At 54.2% G+C, this 15,465-nt stretch overlaps 1 protein-coding gene across 5 annotated transcripts in view; it reads left to right on the forward strand.

Annotated features, from left to right (window-relative positions):
- fra (neogenin protein frazzled) overlaps positions 1–15,465 on the forward strand; it is a 504,200-nt gene that overhangs the window by 85,756 nt on the left and 402,979 nt on the right. The gene's annotated exons all lie outside the window — the stretch shown is intronic.

The raw sequence follows: 15,465 nt of genomic DNA on the forward strand, positions 1-15,465 counted from the left end.
CATTCCCGTGACCGTGACAAATGTGGACGTGTGCGCTTTTACCGCAAGCTGTGCGACTGCGACCGATACGGTCCCTTCTCTTAGCACGTTCTTTTTCCTTTCTTTTGTCGCGAAGGGCCTCCACATGAAGTATTGTTTGCTGTTGCGCCTGCGAGATGTCGTGCGGCGTTAGAACCATCAAATATTCCTGTTACAAACGAGTCCAGTCGTGCTCGTGTGTGCGCGAGTGGCGAGCACGGCCCGCCGTCCTAAAGCATATATGCAACGAACGATCCTTTTCCTCGTCGCTGCTGTACCCGAAGGCGTCGGGCAGTGCACCCGTTTGGCGCTCCTGTGCGTACCTCGAGCCGTGCACAGCCCGGCGGGCACAGCCGGCTCTCGCACGCGATATATATGACGACGAGCAGCGGAGGCCATTGCGCCTGCATGCGAGGCAGCGCGGTCGTGTTTGTCTTTGGCCCGGGGAGAGACGGGGACGGCCCGTTTGCTTAGCTGTTTACCCTCCTCCTCTGCATCGCCCTTTGGCGCTGGCGGCCGGGTCTCTGTCCGTGGCAGCTGTGCGCTCTCCAAAATATCCTCTTCCGTCCGAAGGGGGCGCCCCCTCCCGACCCGAGAAGGGGTATGCACACACGCACACACCGCGCGTTGCCCTATGCCGCCCTCCGCGTGGCGTACGGAACCGCGCAGCCCTCTGGATGGAGTTAGAGGCAGCCGACCTCTTGGTGCGGCCCGATTCGTCGGCCAAAGCTTGAATGGCGCTGGTCTCGTTCTGTCCTGCGCCTCCTTCTGCGATTCGCCGATGGTCGCTTCGGGCTTTTCGAGACCGGTGAACTCTTCTGTGCGCACGACGCCTGTCCGACACGTGCAGCCAACGGGGATTGGGTTGTTATGTGGTGTCGCAGCGATGTCGGCATTGCGCTTTGCTTGCTGGCCGTTGGAATAGAAGAAAATGTGGTGAAATGGAAGAGGAAACAATTTTAGTTCGCGAAGTGTACCCGACTCTTTCGTTTTGACACTGCGCCCGAGCCACTCATCCTTTCCTCCTCCTCCTCGCAGTAAATCACAGTCCCCGAAGCTTGTCGCATGCCTCAGCAACTCCCCGTGCATGCCCTGCAATCGCCTTCGGCGCTAGGCGTTCCTCCTTCGCGTGTCGAGAGCCAGCCGGGTCGACGTCGAAGCCTGCGGTGGAAATATGATTGATGATGTTGCGAGCCTCACCGACCTCCGGCGTTTATAACTTTTGCTTAGCCGGTCGCCGCCGCCACCTTTTTGCGAGGGCGAAAACCGAGAGGCTTTCTAAGTAGTCGCACTTGTGCTTGGCCGTGCAGTGTTTGTTTTTTTACGTGCCTTTTTACTGGCGCGCAGTTAACGGTTGAATTTTTTCGCATTTAGTTATTGCTTTGAAATGACGCGTAGGACATTAGCAAACATGGGTTAGAGCGTGAAATTTGCCTCTGCTCAGCAAATCATGTCTAATTAGATGTATTCTCTTGTGTGGGTTGAGATTTCACAAGCAAATGTGCCACGACATGAGGCATGCAAAAACCCAGTCAACGGGGTTGTCTCAGACGATGCGGTAGTTGCCGCGAGTGTGTTTCGGGCATGCGCACATTTACCACGCTTACCAAGTGCGACGACCGTTCGCCATCCTGTCTTGTGGTTGCAACTTTTAAATTCCATGGAGTGCTTTTCGTTTTTTTTTTTTTTTACACGCGTGTTTCGCGCTGGTTGTTGCCGAGGGCTCGCTTCCTGCTATAGCAGGACGCTAAAGGTGCAGCAATTGCGTCTTAATGTTCTCCCGTAAAGAGAGCAAGCGGCAAACGCCCCTCAGGTGAGTCCCACCAGCCAATGGCGTTGACCGATTCTCCCCTCACCCGTGAGAGCGATCCCTTTGGACATGCTGGCGTGAAATCGGAAATATTGTAGATGAATGGTGAATAATCGCGGCTTAATCGGATTAAGCGCGACGTCATGAAAGTCGATCGATTTCCTCAGCCATTGGCTGGAGAGTCTCCTTTGAGGGTCATATCTGGCGCTTTGTTTTTGAGCTGTATCCGACTTTGCTGTATCTGTATCTGCTGTAGCTGTATCCGTCCTATACGGACCGCAATGTGTGCAGCTATAGGGCCGCCGCGGTGGCTCAGTGGCTATGGTGCTCGGCTGCTGTCCCAAAAGACGCGGGTTCGATCCCGGCCGCGGCGGCTGGAATTTCTTTGGAGGAGAAATTCTAGAGGCCCGTGTACTGTGCGATGTCAGTGCACGTTAAAGAACCCCAGGTGGTCGAAATTTCCGGAACCCTTCACTACGGCGTCTCTCATAGCCTGAATCGCTTTGGGACGTTAAACCCCATAAACCAAACCAAACCAAACCAACTTTCGCTCACCCCGAGAAGCCGCGGCCCTCGCGCGCAGCAAATCGGCTCTTGTGACTTAGGTTTGTGGTGGAAATATTACTCATCATTGTCCTCCAGGTTGCAAAGTTCAGTTTTGAATACAGCAGTAAAAAACCGTTGGTGTAGTTCGGTGAGCCTACTTAAGGAGTCGTGCGACTCGTACAGCAGCTTGCTGTAGTGTCTTTTTTTTTTTTTTAAGCGACGACGGTAATAACGCTGTCGTTCAACGGAAAGCCCGGCGACGTCCCGGTGGCGTCGCTGTGTCGAGAAACCCACGCCAGGTGTGACGTCAAGCGTGTACGTCTGGATTGAAGATAGTTAAAGAGAGGACCTGTGGCGTCAATTAAAGACCGGCGCATGCCTCAAATGCCCCAACTTCGTAAGGTAATTGGCTTTTCGTGAAGAAAAGCTTAAAGAAATGTAAGTCTGGATTCGAACACACGACGTTTGGGTAGTCTGCCAGGAACCCTACCGCCTAGGCCACGTAGGCACGTTGACTTGGCTGAGGCAAGCCTTGCTTCGTCTGCATTTGAAGCAAAAAAAAGAAAAACGAAAAAGTTCAAGTCAGAAACGAATAAGGGAGTGAGATCTTTATAGTGATAACGCCAGTATGATTTTGCCGTTCACTGGCAGCTGGTACAGATGCTTTAAGCCTGCTTCTACCTTAGGCTAAAGCGCTTATTCACACTCGCTACTTCTTTTTCTCGAGGTTCTGGCGCGGCAGTTCTGTTTCGTGAGTTACCGGGCGACTTGCTTGCCATATTGCGCGCGCACCGGCACGCACATCATCCGCTCTCGAGCTTGCAGCTGAGCCATGCATGCCATACGTGCGTGGGGCGCGTGGACTGCCCCAGTCAGCCGCGTGGGAGTGCACTCGGGAGCGAAGACGCGCAGTCAAGGGTGGGCCCCCTGCTTCCCCCTCGAGATTGACGCACGAGGGCCCCTCGTGCACGAGGGCACTCGTGAGGTGCCCGACGGGTTGTTGCTCCCCGGACTCCCCCGCACACAGGCGTGAAGCGCTCGAAACCCGAGACGTGCGCGACATCTTCGGACGGCGGCTGTCTCGGAGGCGTAACACCTGGCGGCCGCAGTCCTCGCAGGCATGTAGCAGAAACGGTTCTTCACCCCGCCCCCTTCTATTTTTTTCTTTTCTGGCCGTGGAGGCTTCGAGCAGCATCAATTCGCGTACGTGGAAGAGAACGGCCGCCCTTGTCTGCATAAGGAGAGGGTAGGGAGAGAGAGAAGGCAGTGTCACCCTAGAAGTTCACGCGTGCACTGTTATATCATATGGAACACGGCAGCGGTACACGGACATTAATGGTGTGAAATGGTGCGCAAGCGAAATGAGTGATTGTGATTGACGGCGGATTCGCTGGCTGAATGCAAACCGTACGCGTATAGTAGCCACGGTAAAGGGGCAGTCATACGCCGTGCTGAGAAATATAATGCCTCGAACCAGTGGACTGGGACTATACTTCGCGCGCGTAAATTATTTCCTCTGGATTTCATTACTGTGGAAACTGTGGAAAGCTGCCGCGGTGCTTTTGTTGTTATGGTGCTCGGCAGCTGACGCGGAAGACACGGGGTTTGATCCCAGCCGGGGCAGTTGCATTTCGACGGAGGCGAACCGGAAATGCGTCCGTGTACTGCGAGATGTCAGTGCACGTTAAGGAACCCTAAGTACGGTCAAAGTTATCGGCAGCCATTCACTACGGCGTCCCTCATAGCCTCAGTCACTTTGGGACGATAAACCTTAATCTTGTCACAGGCGGAAATACTTCATTTTGAATACTTATTTTTGTTCACAAATCGGGGGAATAAGTAATGAAGTAAAAATGCTTTAATAGGACCTTTAATCTGAGCTGATGCCTTTTCCTGCAAAGCCACTATTTCTCTGTCTTTAATATTCCTCCGCATCTCTTCCCCCTCTCGCCCCTTTTGATTAAAGTGGGGCCAGCGATTGATAGCGCTTGCTACAGCTGGAAGACGTCACTCGCGGTCTCCACTAATGACAACCGAGTCAAAATATAATCGCTACAGCATTCGACCTCTGGTACCCTATCTGCGTTCCATCCGCCGCGGTGGCTTAATTAGTGCCAGTGGCATTCGGTTGCTGAGCCCAAGGTCGTGAGATCGAATCTCGACCGCCATGTCCGCATTTCCAAGCAGAGAAGTACATAAGGCGCCCGTGTATACTGTGCGATGTTAGTGCATGGTAAAGAATCAAAGGTTTCCGAAATTATACCGGAGTCCTCCACTACGTAGTCTCATAATGGGCCACGTTCAGCACTGGGACCTTAAAGCCCGCGTATACCACATGCCCTTTTTGTGTTAATTCTGTTTTGAGCGTGGTAACCAGGCGCCGAGAGGGACGTTGGTTAGCATGGCCTGTCCGCCTGCACGCAGCCGGATGAGTGCGGGGTGCGGAAGAGTTGTCGGGGTGTTTGACCCCGTCGGGGCTTCCTCCGCTGTGGCGAGACGTGCACCAGACCGACGCAGCCGCAGCTATGCGAGTCCTGTGGCGGGGCCGACTGCTCCTTGGCCCCCCTCGAGACGCGACCGCGAATATTGAAAAGCAGCAGCAGCAGCCGGCGAGCGTCTTGTTCCCGCTCGTTTCCTGCTTATCGCCGCGGCTGCAGGCGGACGAGGGGCCACTTGCGAAAGCGGAGAGACGCGACGACGCAGGCAGAATCGGAGCGTGCGGTGTGAAACGTTGCGTGCTCTGGGGACTGACACGAGTTGGGATGGTCGCTCCGCCAAACAAACCGAATGTTAACCGCAATCGCAACGCTAAAAGAGGAAGCTATGGTCGGATACAAGTCAAGAACGAAGCTGCTTTTCCCCAGGACCCGCTTCCAGCCTATGGCGTCGGCTGATTCTCGTGACCGTGCTAGCGTGATGATGTAGGAAGGGTGCTATCCCTGAAAATGGAGGGAGGGGACTGTCCCCTTTCATCTGATACTCTCTGCATTGTCCCGCTAGCAGGGCGGGAGAATCGGCCGACGCCATTGGCTGGAAGGGCGGTCCTTTGACGTGGTTTGAAAAGCCGCTTCGGTCTTTAGTTGTATTCGACTATAGTTTCATCGCTTAACCGCAGCAGTGGCAGCACGCATGGCCGCAGCATTTGCATCGCATGTTTTCGTGCCATGAACCTTCTCCGTTGCACTTCTCAACACCCGTGACAGCGTCAGGGCTTGGCAGTGACCCTAACCACGGTTAGAGCATGGTCAAGGTGAAGCAGTTAGGAGGGAGACTTTGAGACTATTTTGAGACTGCGTTCAGGCTGAGAAGTTCCGTTATTCGGCCTCTGGTATGGGTGGCGGTTTGCTTAGCGGTACCAACTTGTCCAACATCAAATTCTCCGACGTCTGTGAAGGGCCGGATCAGTGTAGGTGTTTCTGAGGACACGCGCGCAGGAATTAGACCGTCGCAATTAGACGGCGTTTCGTATTTAATACAGCGAAAAATACAGGCACAAAGGAGATATTAGGCTGCAGCGTCGAGGTATACGAGTAGGCAAGGAGGTCATATTAACAAGATGTTATCCTTTATGAATCCTGCTTTTTGACGGGTTGCTGTTCCCGCGTTAAAGTGTGGCCGTGCCAATTTCTTCACAGTAACGGCAGTTCCGTTCGGGGAAACGGTTTTTTTGCGTTTTCACAAATGCTTTTACGCAGGTGTGTTGTCGTGAAGCTCGTTAGAACATCCGTCCTCCGGCTTCCAGACGCACGTTGCCAAAAAAGTCCGTCTGAAAAGCACTGCGCGGAAATCTAAAGACCCGTATGAAAGGAGACAGCAATGAGAGCTCTGTAATTAATGCTGTCCTACGCCCGCCGAGCTCTTCCTTTACGAGTCCTTATGACGCTGCTTCGTACTCATTCTCGCGCTTGGGCCATCTCCTACTCGGCCGCTCTAGAGCAATTAAATCCCGCCGGGCCGGGCCGCCTTTATGAGTGCTAAAGTTAAATAATTGCCAGATTAAGCCATGCTCTCGAACAAGGGTGTCATTAAACTTGTAAATGAACGCTGGGCGTTTTTACCTCGGCTTTGATTTTGATGCCACGATTCCGCGCTTTTCTTCTTGTCTTTCTTTCCCTCCAGTCTGAATACCCTCCCCCCCTCTCTCGCTCTCTCTCTGCCTTCCCCTAATGAGCTCTAAACTCTGTTGCTGGGCGCTCAGCGGCTCGCATGCCAGCAGCGCGTATTTATCGCTTTGTTGCGGTCAATGCACCCTGTATATATGCTTCCCTGCTATGCGCATGGCATTGGGGTGAAGCGCGAGGGCGTTGGAATGAAAAATGCTCGCGTGGAAATGGAGAACTTTAGCAGAGAGCGTGAAGCAAAAGAGGGGGGGGGGGGGGGGGGGGGCTCGTGGAACCTGACGCGAGATTAATAACTCTTGTGCGTTTGTAATCACACGCGTTGTCGCATGTCGAGCTAGCGTGGGAACAGGGAACCGAATATCTTCCGAGCGCACTTATTAACCCCGCACGCGTTCGAGGAACACGCGCATCCGTCCTCCTCTCCACTTGTTCTTTTTTTCTTTTTTAAGGCTTAGCTATTTAATTAATAATGGTGTGATCTGTCTCAGTGTTTTATGACGCATTTGCACATAATGGATCGCTAGGGGGGAGGTAAATGCCGCTTGGTTCGGTTCCGCATCTCAAATGCGGTGTGCAGCATTCCGTCGCGTACAAGGCTTCACCGCGGCGCTTGAACGCGGTGGTGTGACGCTTCTTCATAGGCGGCGCTGTGTGCGCAGTTCCCCTTGGCATATCGGGCCACCGCGGAGGAAGGCAGAAGAGTGCCCCCGCGCTGCGTGCGTGTGCGTGTGTGTACATTCCTCTATAAAGAGCGCGGAGAAAACACGGGATGAGGGACGAGCTCATCTTCGTCGCCTCCGCGCTCGGCTGGTGTACGAGTCGCGGGGCCGAGCTGCCGCTGGGGGGAGCTCCCGGGGTCTAGCCCCCCTCTGCCGCGTTTCGCCCGGCGATTCATCACACTGCTCGGGGCGATTCCTCAACGTCGCGCCGCCGAAGGTAGTACCGGGGGCCGGGGAAGTGCCGTTGCTTCCCTCGAAAAGGCCTCCGTTGCCGCTGTCGCACTTCTGGGATGAAGCCACCGTGCGGCGCGCGTCTTCACGTGCACGTGTGTGTGGCGGCCCGCGGTACCATTGCCCTTCTGTGTGTACGCCTGGTTCTCGTGCTCCGCTGAACTTTGTATTCGGCAGCAGCCGAGCAGCTTGTCCTTAACGCCGAATGGGGAAACGCCTGTGCACAGAAGCGGATGTATGGTCAACTTTTAAGAGGAAAAGGGCGGGGGGATTTCTACTTACACAGTACATTTCTGGAACTTTCTTGCAGTTCAGGGTCTGTTACCAACCCACCGCTGTGTTTCTCTCCATTGCAGAGGCAGAGGAAATGCTCTGGTTTTCTTTTTCTAAACAGGATAGCAGACACGCAAAAAATAAAATAAAGCTGCGTGGTGGCTCGTCTTTGTAGTGTCTAATTTCAAGGTCAAGGAAACTGCGGGCCGTGCATGACAAAGCCTTGCTATGAGACGGCACCAATCACGTGTGTGGTAATCATCAATGGTGACACGCAGTTTGCGATCTGACCGAGGTCACTTTAAACTTTCCTGATTGTTTGTTTGTTTTGTTCTGCATTCGGCATCGGACGTACGTACGTCGATTGACGCAGCATTTGTTCACATTTTCTCGAGTTATGAAACGCGCGGGCGTGTTTTCGGATGCTTGCGGCCATTGGTATCCAAGCACGATCAGTATCACACAGTTTTAAACACCGTGAGAGTTCACCCTTTTAATTTTGTGACGAAAGAGTTGCAGCAAGATTTGGAACTACTTGCCCGATTGTGAATGATGCTCAATTTTTGTGGGAGAGTAGCCAAATCAGGCGAGGGGCGTATTTAAAACAGCGGGAGAGAAGAGAAGGGGGGGGGGGGGGAAGGGGAGGCATGACCGCGTTCCAATAAGCAAGTTATTTTCCTTAGAAAATTGCAATTGGCTTCCGCTTCTTTTTCCTCGAAGAAAAGTTCCAGAAGTGCACTGTGCAAATCGTAGCCGCCCTTGCCCCTCTTCCCTCAGCTTCCCTCTCGAAGTGTTGTCGATTAGTGTGTCCATGGACCAACCAGCAGTCGAACCCTTTGAATCCAGAAACAGGCCATGACCAGCGCAGCATATGCGCAATTACGCCCATCGCTGCTCCCGGGGCTCTCCCGGACTGTACTTCAGCATGCGCACTGACTGATTCCATCCGGATCTGAAAAACCGCGTGGTTGGGAGCCCTGATCGAACCGTCGAAGAGTTGGGGGCCATCGGGCGCGGCGACCTTGCCAGACCTGTGCTCCACCCGGGCCTGGCCCTCGAAGCGTTGGAGGCACGCCTCGCGAGTCCGGGGTGTCGGCGGCAGGGCGCGCGCACGTTCCTTCGGGGGCCGCCTAATAGCCGCTGTGTGCAATGTCGGATGCTGCGTTCCTCGTCGTCCGCCGATCAAGGTGTGTGGGCGGGGAGCTTTGTCGGCCGCCTCCTGCCCTCTCGGGCATCGGCAGCAGCGCCTCCGAGTCGGACAGAGACGGATGCTCCGCTGGGGCGCGCCGGCTGCTCCCGCGGGTGCCCCTGCCTCCGCTTAATGCCTTCGATCGTCCCGTGCCGACGCCCGTTGCGCTGATGCGGCCCCTTGTTTCTCCGGGTAGACGACGCTGATGAGGAAGCTGCTGCTCCGTGCTTCTGTGTTTCCTGCCTTGTTTCCCCTCCTCTTCTCGCAGGGCGGGTGCCAGACTCTCGCCTTTCGTTCGCACCCGTGTCTGGAGTGCGGTGCGGCGAAGTGATGATGACGCCCTTTTTTTGCGCTGAAAGCCTTCGCCTCGCGCCTTCGTCGCAGTGCACAGCATCTGCGCAGTGCTGATTCTTTACAGTCGGATGCACGTCTCAAACGCGCCGCTGGCGTTTTGAGCGAGGAGCCGTCGCGCGAGAAGTGTTCAGAGGCGGGAAGCTCCTGGAACGCGCCCGACGAGCGCAAAGTGTCCGTGACTCACCTGTACGTGCATGTAATTCGCGACGAAGGTGCTATGAAGGCACAGCTGCACAAGTGGCTAGGCGAATTTTCCATGTTCCCGCGGATAATCTGGTGGGTGCAGATCCGTTAGTCACGTCGACTTTACTGCACTGAACGCTGTATCAGTTTCGCGCATCGAGGAGCGCCTCACCGGACGCGAACAAGATAAGGCGGAGAAAGAGAGGAAAGAAACCACGCAATGACACATCGGCACCCTGCGGTTTGTCACCGTGGTTGGTGGTCGTCGCGCTGCGACGAAGATGGGTCCATAACCGACGTCAACTCCGCCATAAGGAACGCGGCGACGAACATACACTCGGCCGGTCCCGTGCATTTCTCGGGCGCGGAGTAACCTGTCACGCAGAGCAGGCACGCGAACGAGAGGAGCCGCTGGGTGCTCGTGTTTACTCACTGCGGTGGGGATCGCGCAACAGGTCCCGTTCCTCTGTTGCGCGCGCCCGTGCCCATATGTCTTGATGCGGTGCGCGGTGTATCTCTCCCGAGGGCGGCCCCGATATGCGCCCGTCTGCGGGGAGGGGAGGACGTCGCCTCGACGCGGCGCCATACATCACCCTTGCTTACTGAACGGGTCGTTGGTTCTTCGTGCGCCCCGTCTTCCCCCGCGCAGTGGGCTGATTCCTCCTCTTTTGCGCGGAAGAGGCGGCGGACTCGTACTGCCTAGAGGCGCGTTTACAAGCCACGTGGTGTCCACGGCTAGTAACGATGCAGACCCGCCAGTAGGGTGTCTACCGCCAGTACATGATTAGTGCAGGAAGCCATGTAGCGCCACCTATTTCAGCTCCGTCCGATGGCACTTCGCTGATGGTCACAGTGCGACGTCAGCGTGCTCTCGTTCTTTGGCCTGGTGATCGGCTTCTCGGGGGAGGGCGGTGAAACGCGGAGAAAATTGCGAGGACACTTTGACCACTAAAGTGTTGAGAGGCGAAAGCCGAGGACACTACGCCGTGACGACTTCCGGTGGATGTGACGTCACACCGTTCCCGTGGCTACATCGATACCCAAATTATACATCTTTCGGGGATCTTGAGTGTTAATTACGCTTAATCACACATTCTTCCATCTAATTTGACACAAGTCCGGCGTTCTGCCGGCCACTCTGTGACAATTTTCACTATGCCGTGACGACTTACGGTGGATGTGAGGTCACATCGTTCCCGTGGCTATATCGACGTATCCGTTATTTCGACGCAATTTTTGTTTTTTTTGCCTATTATTAATTAACTAATTATTCTACATTCATCAAACGTGGCTTATCGGTTCATTTTTTACTCCTCTTATGAAGCAACCATTCGTTTTCTCCTATCTTTTTTAGTTCCCGAGTTAACACGCTGGCAAAGGTGTGACACCCTCTGCTAACGGACGACAGTATGAGCCATTAAAGGCTTTCGCCTTAAAACGGGTCAAGACCTTTCTGCTGGGGCGCTCTTTGGCCAAGCTGCCGTCGCGTCATCAAAATTCATCGTCTCCATCAAAAGTTGGTTCCTTGTTGCATATTGAAGCGTGCATGCGGAAATGCGCGAACTGAGTATGCTGCACTGTTCCGACTTCATTTATGGCTGTCCTTGCAGGAGGGATCATTCTCAAGGTGTAATGGTTTGGTGGCCAGCATCCATATCGTACACAGGAAGTTGAGGGTTCGAATTCAAGCCCGGCTGGTTTCTGATCAAGGTTGTTATATACTATAAGACTGCACAGTTAAAAAAAAAAATTGCCTGGGGTTTAGCTTTGGTTAAACCTGGTGGGTTGCGTAAGCACCCATAGCGTTCCATTCGGGATCATCACCGGTTGTAGACGATTCGGTTTCGGTAGAGGCGCGGTGCGCCCGTCTAGCAGCGTCTTGCAATGAGCGCGAAAAAACAGACGTTTCGTGTTAGAAGAACGCTTTTTTCGGCATAGCACTGTGAGCTGTGAAGTACATCAGAATGCAGCTAAGGCTAACTAGCAGTCTGGTTGACTAATATTGAAAGTTAACTTTTAACTATTACTCTTAGGCTCCTTATTTATTGAGAGTCTCGTAGCCCACCGTAAGTGACATACATATCAACCTTTAGAATATCGAAAACGCGGTTACCTTCGGCGCTGTGGCCCAAGAAATTTTGTTATACATCGCGCCAAAATACATGCGCTCTCAAGAAGCTTGCAGGCAAAGCAACTTCTCCAGTTCACGTAACTCGCCGAAATAGCCAAAACTTGTAGGCCGTTTTCGTAAATAGCCTAGAAGTGGCATTTGTAAATAGCCTAGAAATAGAAAAAATATTGTAGGTGGCGTAGGCCGCGTAGACAAAAGAAAAGGAAAGCAGTGGAGAGAGTGAGCGTGCTCTGAGGTGCTGGTGTGGCGATTATCCGCGATGGTCTGAAGGGACGCGCGACTGGGAAGCTGCTCCGAGCTGCCGTGACAATCCGCAAGTCAGCACATTCATTTTTTTTTTTTTAGCCCTGCACTAATGCTAGGTTCTTATTTCAGTTGAAAGCAAAGTGCCCGCGATGTTTGACCTCCTCGTAAGATTCAAACTTCTTCACAAGTTTTCTGACGAAGCTTGTTCTCATACCAAAAAAGGAGCCCGTACATTTGGCTGCCCCCATAGGCCGGACTATTTTTTACCAATAGTAATGCTGTAGTCATCATCAGCGTCAGTCTAACTACATCCACTGCAGGCTAAAGACCCGTCCAAAAAGAGCCGCGGCTGCTTTATCCCTGTAAATTAACTTATCTCCTCCGCCCACCTCAATTACTGCCGCTCCTTGCTAAGCCTGCATTCTCTTAGAATTCACTCCGTTACCTCAAGTTTCATTGGCTATCTTGCCTTCGCATTACATGCCCTGCCCAAGCCCATTTCTTCCTCTTGATTTCGACCAGGATGTCATTAACTCGCGCCTGTTCCCTATGCCTGCTAAATTCGTGTCTTATCATTTTCCTTTCCATATCGCTTGCTGTGGTGACCACAGTTTAAGTTCAACACTTCTCGTTGGCCTGTTGTTATAGTAGGCTTACATACTTTATTTGCCTTGTCGGGTTTAATTTTTGTCGACAGTGGCAGCATAAAAAGAAAGGCCAAACGGGAGTTTCGACTTGTCAGGTCGCCACGGCTGTTCCCTGGGCAACGATTCCAGAACTTTTCCTGAGCGACGAGTTATTTCCAAAAGACGAGCTCGCCTTCGTTGAAAACAACGCGCTAGCTTGGTTCTGGAACCGCTGGGAGAGCGATGCCTGATAACGTGTTACCGCAAAGCGGGTCACTCCATCGTTCACCCGTTGTCACTTGCCTCAGCTATGGCCTCGGACAACCTTCCGCTTCGAACCGCAGCGTTTCAGTTGAGTTTGCAATGCGTCTGGTTTCCAGGAGAGGGTCGACTGCTGCGGCGGTCATTACTTCAGCGGGGGTTCAGAGGGCGCATATCCACGCCCACTCATCATAAAGGCTCTCGAAGGAGCTGTTCAGAGCGGATGGCGGTGCAACTGTACACCGCCGCGGTCCTTCCGGTGTGAGCTTCGAGCAGACGTACTCTCTCTTCTGCGAACGACGATCGTGAGGCGGCCGGCTGCCCAGATCGGGGCCTCCGATAAAGGGTCCTCCCCTCGTCTGCCAACCTGTTCCAGCTAGGGTCGCGCGGCGGGAGTTGGGAGGGCGGCGCGGGACGCTAATTTCGCCAGCGAACAACGGCCACGGCACTCGGATGTTTAAACAAACGGCGCACGGCGTCCCCTTCTTCGGCCTCCGCGTTCCTAGTTCGGTGCAGCGAACGAAGTTATGCCGCTGCGGCGGGCTCAGCCGGAGCGTGTCAGAAGCGGATACGCGGTACGCGAAGAGTGTGTTCTCGGAGCTTGCCTCGACGTTAAGGGCGCATTGAATAGCGTCTGGTTGTAACGGCTGGTTAGGCTGCTGCTAATAATGCCTCCAATATGTTGCCAAATAATGTCTTGGTAATTGGCGCAGCTCCAGCAATCTGTGCACGCTATTCGTTCCCCGGTACTTGTGTGTGTTTCGTAGCTTGCAGGGAGCCGCGGGAGGCGTACTGTTCCTTGGCTCGCTCCCAAGCATGCTGGCTTCCGGAAAGCCCAAAATGTTCGGCACCATCCGGACGGGCTTTCCTCGCTTTGCTAGGCTTTCGAGGAATTTCCTGCCGACAGCGGCGGCGGCGGCCTGTCAGCGCGCGCCCCGAAAGAGACGCGGAAAAGAACGGCTCCTTTCAAGCGAGCGCGAGGCGTCCCTCTCCGCGCGCGGTCCTTACACTTGCGCCTGTCCAAAAATGGAGCATCGACGGGCCCCGGAAACCGAGTGATAAAGCCGGTGGGCTCGCACAGATACGTGTCGTACTCGTAACCCGAGCTTGAGCGAGATGACATCTTTCGCAGCCGCGACTTTTCTGTCCTAGCAGATCTCATTCAGTAAGATGTATCCGGAGTTCCTTCTGTTTTTAGGTTGGTTTATTGGTTTATTGGGGTTTAACGTCCCAAAGCGACTCAGGCTATGAGGGACGCCGTAGTGAAGGGGCCCGGAAATTTCGACCACCTGGGGGTCTTTAACCTGCACTGACATCGCACAGTACACGGGCCTCTAGAATTTCGCCTCCATCGAAATTCGGCCGCCGCGGCCGGGATCGAAACCGCATCGTTCGGGCCAGCAGCCAAGCGCCGTAACCACTGAGCCTCGGGGCATCAGTGTCGTACCATAGCAACATTCACGGAGTTCTGGCGCGTGTGACCTTTCCGGTAGCTTCAGCAAAGGTACTTTAAGAATTCCGTGAGGCTTATATCGATAGTGTACACACTGCCTAACCTTCTGAAGAACAAGCAAGAGAATAACTGACAATTATATCTATGGCTAGTTCCAGCCCTAAACTGTCGAGTTTATCTTTCGACACAGTTGAAGCTGGTCTCTTAAACAATGACAGAGGGGTGTGTTCTGAAGCAATTATTTGGAGTGGGTGGAGGTGCGTTGGACAGTCTGGAGTTCCTTGACGCGCGATCTCGGCACTCGGATTGCGTTTTTCTCATGTGGTTAGGTTTGGTTTGGTTTATGGCGTGTAACGTCCCAAGGCGACTCAGGCTATGAGAGATGCCGTAGTGGAGGGCTCCGGAAATTTCCACCACCATGGGTTCTTTAACGTGCACTGACAGAATTTCTCGTCCAAAGAAATTCTCATGTGTACGCCGAGATGCAGCCGGCGCGGGGCCTGAGCTTGCTTTCGGGGAAGAGGGCAGCGTACAAGAGAGAGAGGGGAACCCTCTGGCACGTGCTGCTTTGAAGTGGCGCTGCATGCGCGATACGTCCTCCTATGCGCGCGAGCGGGCACAGACGCCTCCTCATCTGGGCTCATCGGCCGTCAAGCCTTCTCGGGTGTCCTGCCCGCCGCTCGTGGGCATGAAAAATGTGACGCCGCCGCAGGCCCACCGAGCAGAAGAGGAGGAGGGAGCTCACTTTTATCGGCTGTCCGGCTCGTGACGAAAGACAGCCTTCGGGCGCTCGTGGTGGCGGGGGCTGCGAGAGGCAAAGCCGGAAGAATTTCGCGCCCTCCGCCCAGCCGACTGGAAGGTGTCGGCGGGCGCACACAGAGCCCCGTTCTCACGCGCCCCGGCAGAAAGATCTATGGGCGCGCAGGGTCGAGAGCCAGACGGACGGAAGCGCGCCGGCTGCCCTCGCCCGCTGAGCGCCTTCGAGAGTGAGTGACGGGAAAAACGAGTCGTACTCGCAGACTGCGGGCCGACTGGGCTCCGTGGCGCGTCGACTTGTTACTTACTTACCATAGGTCGAGGTGGGTAGAAGGAGACTGCGCCCGCACCTATAATGTATCGCGGGTGATGTGTTGAACGACCAAGTTTTCGTGGCTAAATAGCACCATGCACTCGAGACAACAACAAAAAAATTCTTAAAATGGGGCTTGCCGCACCTAGTGCTTGCGAGGGAGCGGGAAGCTAACGCTGGGTAATGTCCCTTTGCAGATTGGTCTCTATAGGTGTAAAGCGTAGTAAAATCCCTA

This window comes from Amblyomma mixtum, chromosome 6 (assembly GCF_055824585.1).
Source record: "Amblyomma mixtum isolate Tamu chromosome 6, ASM5582458v1, whole genome shotgun sequence".
NCBI lineage: Eukaryota > Metazoa > Arthropoda > Arachnida > Ixodida > Ixodidae > Amblyomma > Amblyomma mixtum.